The sequence below is a fragment of the Oncorhynchus gorbuscha genome, linkage group LG08 (genome assembly GCF_021184085.1).
Source record: "Oncorhynchus gorbuscha isolate QuinsamMale2020 ecotype Even-year linkage group LG08, OgorEven_v1.0, whole genome shotgun sequence".
Classification (NCBI taxonomy): Eukaryota; Metazoa; Chordata; class Actinopteri; order Salmoniformes; family Salmonidae; genus Oncorhynchus; species Oncorhynchus gorbuscha.
The window spans coordinates 18,710,259-18,716,368 of NC_060180.1; positions in this window are offsets into that span (position 1 = coordinate 18,710,259).

The window sequence follows — 6,110 nt, forward strand, 5'->3', positions numbered from 1 at the left end:
CTCCATCTCTCCTCTTCCATCTCTCCTCCATCTCTCCTCTTCCCTCTCTCCTCTTCCCTCTCTCCTCTTCCCTCTCTCCTCTTCCCTCTCTCCTCCTCCCCTCTCTCCTCTCCCTCCCTCTCTCCTCCTCCCTCTCTCCTCTCTCTCCTCCCTCTCTCCCTCCCTCCCTCCTCTCCTCCTCCCTCTCTCCTCCTCCCTCTCTCCTCTTCCCTCTCTCTCCTCTTCCTCCCTCTCCTCCTCCTCCCTCTCTCCTCCTCCCTCTCTCCTCTTCCCTCTCTCCTCCTCCCTCTCTCCTCCTCCCTCTCTCCTCTTCCCTCTCTCCTCCTCCCTCTCTCCTCCTCCTTCCCTCTCTCCTCTTCCCTCTCTCCTCCTCCTCCCTCTCTCCTCCTCCCACTCTCCTCTTCCCTCTCTCCTCTTCCCTCTCTCCTCTTCCCTCTCTCCTCCTCCCTCTCTCCTCCTCCCTCTCTCCTCTTCCCTCTCTCCTCCTCCCTCTCTTCTCTTCCCTCTCTCCTCCTCCCTCTCTCCTCCTCCCTCTCTCCTCTTCCCTCCTCTCTCTTCTTCTTCCCACTCTCCTCTTCCCTCTCTCCTCTTCCCTCTCTCCTCTTCCCTCTCTCCTCCCTCCCTCTCTCCTCTCCTCCTCCCCTCTCTCCTCCTCCCTCTCTCTCTTCTCCTCTCTCCTCTCTCCCTCCTCCTCCTCCTCCCTCTCCTCTTCCTCTCTCCTCCTCCCTCTCTCCTCTTCCCTCTCTCCTCTTCCCTCCTCCCTCTCTCCTCCTCCCTCTCTCCTCTTCCCTCTCTCCTCTTCCCTCTTCCCTCTCTCCTCTTCCCTCCTCCCTCTCTCCTCCTCCCTCTCTCCTCTTCCCTCTCTCCTCTTCCCTCTCTCCTCTTCCCTCCTCCCTCTCTCCTCTTCCCTCTCTCCTCCTCCCTCTCTCTTCCCTCTTCCCTCTCTCCTCCTCCCTCTCTCCTCTTCCCTCTCTCCCCTTCCCTCTCTCCTCTTCCCTCTCTCCTCCTCCCTCTCTCCTCTTCCCTCTCTCCTCTCTCCCTCTCTCCTCTTCCCTCTCTCCTCCTCCCTCTCTCTCCTCCTTCCCTCTCCTCCCTCTCGCCCTCCCTTCCCTCTTCCCTCTCTCTCCTCTTCCCTCTCTCCTCCCTCCCTCTCTCCTCTCTCCTCCCTCTCCCTCCTCCTCCTCCCTCTCTCCTCCTCCCTCTCTCTTCCCTCTCTCTCCTCCCTCCCTCCTCTTCCCTCCTCCCTCCTCCTCCCCTCCCACTCTCCTCCTCTTCCCCCTTCCCTCTCCCCTCTCTCCTCTTCCCTCTCTCTCCTCCCTCTCTCCTCTTCCCTCTCTCCTCCCTCCTCCCTCTCTCCTCTCCCTCTCTCCTCCTCCCTCTCCCTCTTCCCTCTCCTCTTCCCTCTCTCCTCCTCCCTCTCTCCTCTTCCCTCTCTCCTCTCCCTCTCCTCTCTCCCTCTCTCCTCCTCCCTCCCTCTTCCCTCTCTCTCCTCTTCCCTCCCTCCCTCTCTCCTCCTCCCTCTCTCCTCTTCCCTCTCTCCTCTTCCCTCTCCTCCTCCCTCTCCCTCCTCCCTCTCTCCTCTTCCCTCTCTCCTCCTCCCTCTCTCCTCTTCCCTCTCTCCTCCCTCTCTCCTCCTCTCTCCTCCTCCCTCTCTCCTCTCCTCCTCTCCCTCTTCCCTCTCTCCCTCTCTCTCTCCACCCTCTCTCTCTTCCTCTCCTCTCTCTCTCTCCTCTCTTCCTCCTCCTCCCCTCTCTCTCTTCCCTCCTCCTCCCCTCTCCCTCCCTCCCTCTCCTCTTCCCTCTCTCCCCTCCCTCTCCTCTCCTCCTCCCTCTCCTCCTCCCCTCTCTCCCCTTCCCTCTCTCCTCTCTCTCCTCCCCCTCTCTCCCTCTTCCCTCTCTCCTCTTCCCTCTCTCCTCTTCCTCTCCTCCTCCCTCCTCTCTTCCCTCTCTCCTCCCTCTCCTCTTCTCTTCCCTCTCTCTCCTCTTCCCTCTCTCCTCCTCCCTCTTCCCTCCTCTCCCTCTCTCCTCTTCCCTCTCCCTCTCCCTCTCTCCTCCCTCTCTCCTCCTCCCCTCTCCCTCTCTCTTCCCTCCCCCTCTCCTCCCTCCTCCTCTTCCCTCCTCCCTCTCTCCCCTCTTCTCCCTCTCCCTCCTCCCTCCCTCCTCCTCCCTCCTCTCTCCTCTTCCCTCCTCCCTCCCTCCTCCTCCCCCTCTCCCTCCCTCCCTCTCCTCCCCTTCCCTCTCTTCCTCTCCTCCCCTCTCTCTCCCTCTTCCCCTCTCTCCTCTTCCCTCTCTCCCTCCCTCTTCCCTCTCCCTCCTCTCTCCCTCCTCTTCCCTCTCCTCCTCTCTCCCTCCCTCTCCTCTTCCCTCCCTCTCCCTCTCTCCTCCTCCCTTCCTCTCTTCCTCTTCCCTCTCTCCTCTCCCCTCTCTCCTCCTCCCTCTCTCCTCTTCCCTCTCTCCTCTTCCCTCCTCCCTCTCTCCTCTTCTCTCTCTCCTCCTCCCTCTCTCCTCCTCCCTCTCTCCTCTTCCCTCTCTCCTCTTCCCTCTCTCCTCTTCCCTCTCTCCTCCTCCCTCTCTCCTCCCAGGATCTGACATCCCACTATTACCACCCACCACTCAACCCAGCACACCGCCTGCTGATGTCTCGTCCGACAGGAACATCACAGAAAATGCTGCAATTAATATTGAGGCACCTCTGCACCGCTCTAATTAGGCTTTCATATCAGTCTGCCTCCCTGTAATTACAGAAGAAGCCAGAGCTCCTGTGTTCACCGCAAACACTCTGTAATCACTGGCACTCTCCCTCCACAATGCTGCCTGCCTGTAAAAGGCATGCCCAGTCCAGAAACAAAGCATTGCGTCAGTGAGAGAAATGCACTCACAAACAGGCACACATTAACACTATATCTCTCAACAACAAAAAACATACACAAACACTCATTGCTTAACACACACTCACAAATAAAGATACAGTGCCTTCGGAAAGTAAAAAAATTAAAAAACAGAAATACCTTATTTCAGACCCTTTGCCATGAGACTCGAAATCAAGCTCAGGTGCATCCTGTTTCCATTGATCATCCTTGAGTTGTTTCTACAACTTGATTAGTCCACTTGTGGTAAATTCAATTGATTAGACAGGATTTGGAAAGACACACACCTAAGGTCCCAATCAGGAATCAAGGGAAGAACCAGATGCAGACACGTTGAATAAACAATGGTTTAATAGTCCAAGGGGCAGGTCAAGGCAGGCAGGGGTCAATAATCCAGAGATGGGGCAAGGGTACCAGTCGGCAGGCAGGCTCAGGGTCAGGCAGGAAGGTACAGAGACGGGACAGGCGAGGGTCAAAACCAGGATGGCGAGAAAAAGAGAGGCTGGGAAAAACAGGAGCTGACAGGACAAACACTGGTAAGCTGGACAAACAAGACGAACTGGCAACAGACAAACAGAGAACACTGGTATAAATACACAGGGGATAATGGGGAAGATGGCCAACACCTGGAGGAGGATGGAGACAATCACAAAGACAGGTGAAACAGATCAGGGCGTGACAGTCCCACAGTTGACAGTGCATGTCAAAGCAAAAACCAAGCCATGAGGTCGAAGGAATTGTCCGTAGCGCTCCGAGACAGGATTGTGTCGAAGCACAGATCTGGGGTAGGGTACCACAAAATGTCTGCAGCATTGAAGGTCCCCAAGAACACAGTGGCCTCGATCATTCTTAAATGGAAGAAGTTTAGAACCACCAAGACTCTTCCTAGAGCTGGCTTCCCGGCCAAACTGAGCAATCTGGGGTGAGGGGCACTGGTCAGAGAGATGACCAAGATGACCCAATGGTCAATGAGAGAACTCCAGAGTTCCTCTGTGGAGATGGGAGAACCTTCCAGAAGGACAACCATCTCTGCAGCACTCCACCAATCAGGCCTTTATGGTAGAGTGGCCAGACGGAAGACACTCCTCAGTTAAAGGCACATGACATCCCGCTTGAAGTTTGCCAAAAGACACCTAAAGGACTCCAACCACGAGAAACACAATTCTCTGGTCTGATGAAACCAAGATTGAACTCTTTGGTTTGAATGCCAACCGTCACGTTGTCACAACTTCTGCCGAAGTCAACTCCTCTCCTTGTTCGGGCGGCGTTCGGCGGTCGATGTGGCCGGCTTTCTAGCCATCGCCGCTCCATTTTTCATGTATCCATTTGTTTTGTCTTGTTCCCTGCACACCTGGTTTTCATTCCCCAATCAATCTGCATTTATTTATTCCTCTGTTCCCCATCATGTCTTTGTGTAAGATTGTTTGTGTTACGTGTGTATTGTTGACGCGCCAGACTGGATAGTTTTTTCCGTGTTATTTTTCACGAAGATGTTTATTGTTAAACATAATTCTTGTGACTGTTTTGCGCGTTTTGCACTTTTGCCTAAATAGAGTGTGCGCCTGTTCACAAATCTCTGCTCTCCTGCACCTGATTTCGCTACCAGTACACACACATTCTGACACACGTCTGGAGGAAACCTGGCACCATCCCTACGTTGAAGCATGGTGGTGGCAGCATCATGCTGTGGGAATGTTTTTCAGCAGCAGGGACTGGGAGACTAGTCAGGATCGAGGGAAAGATGAGCAAAGTACAGCGAGATCCTTGACGAAAACCTACCCCAGAGTGTTCAGGATCTCAGACTGCGGCAAAGGTTTTCCTTCCAACAGGACAATGACCCAAAGCACACAGCCAAGACAATGCAGGAGTGGTTTTGGGACAAGTCGCAATGTCCTTGAGGTGCCCAGCCAGAATCCGGACTTGAACCAGATCGAACATCTCTGGAGAGACCTGAAAATATTTGTGCAGTGAAGCTCCCCATCCAATCTGACAGAGGTTGAAAGGATCTGCAGAAAAGAATGGGAGAAACTCCCCAAATACAGGTGTGACAAGCTTGTAGCGTCATAAACAAGAAGAGATGAGGCTATAATCGCTGCCAAAGGTGCTTCAACAAAGCACTGATTAAAGGGTCTGAATACTTACAGTACCATTCAAAAGTTTGGACACAACTACTCTTTCAGTGTTTTTTCTTAATGTTTTACTATTTTCCACATTGTAAAATAATAGTGAAGACACCAAAATTATTAACAAACACACATGAAATTATGTAGAAACCAAAAAATAATAATATGGACTTGGTCTTTTACCAAATAGGGCTATCTTCTGTATACCACCCCTACCTTGTCACAACACAACAGACTGGCTCAAATGCATTAAGAAGGAAATACATTTCACAAATGAACTTTTAACAAAGCACACCTGTTAATTTAAATGCATTCCATGTGACTGCCTCATGAACCTGGTTGAGAGAATGCCAAGAGTGTGCAAAGCTGTCATCAAGGAAATGGGTGGCTACTTTGAAGAATCTCAAATATAAAATATATTTTGATTTGTTTAAAACTTTTTTGTTACGACATAATTCCATATGTGTTATTTCATAGTTTTGATGTGTTCACTATTATTCTACAATGTAAATGTTTTTAAAAATAAAGAAAACCCCTTGAATGAGAAGGTGGATCCAAACTTATGACTGGCAATGTACGTAAATGTGATATTTCTGTTTTGTATTTTTTATAAATGTGAAGATTTTTCTAAAAACCTGTTTTTGCTTTGTCTTTATGGGGTAGTGTGTGTAGATGGAGGGGAAAAAAGATTGAATCCATTTTAGAATGAGGCTGTAATGTACCAAAATCTGGAAAAAGTCAAGGGGTCTGAATACCTCCATAATGCACTGTAATTTCTCTGAACACACATTGTTGAACAGAAGCACAGCTGTATACAAAAACACTTGCAAAGCCTTCTGTTTGTCTCTCTCTCTCTACAGTTGCACGCATGTGTGCACAGACATGCTGTGAACAAGTCCTATTAACACTCTTCATAATAAAATCATTAAAGCTAAGATAAACCTTTACAGCGAGCATGATATTACATAACAGGCATAATTCAATTGAGTCTGTTAAAAATGATGCTCCAACAACCTACAGTTAACGTGGCAATACTAACTTTTTGGGCATCCCTACCAAATTCACATAGAAATGTGAGTTATAGAGCTATCATTCTACTTAAAAGCTAGTCTAAGACCTGG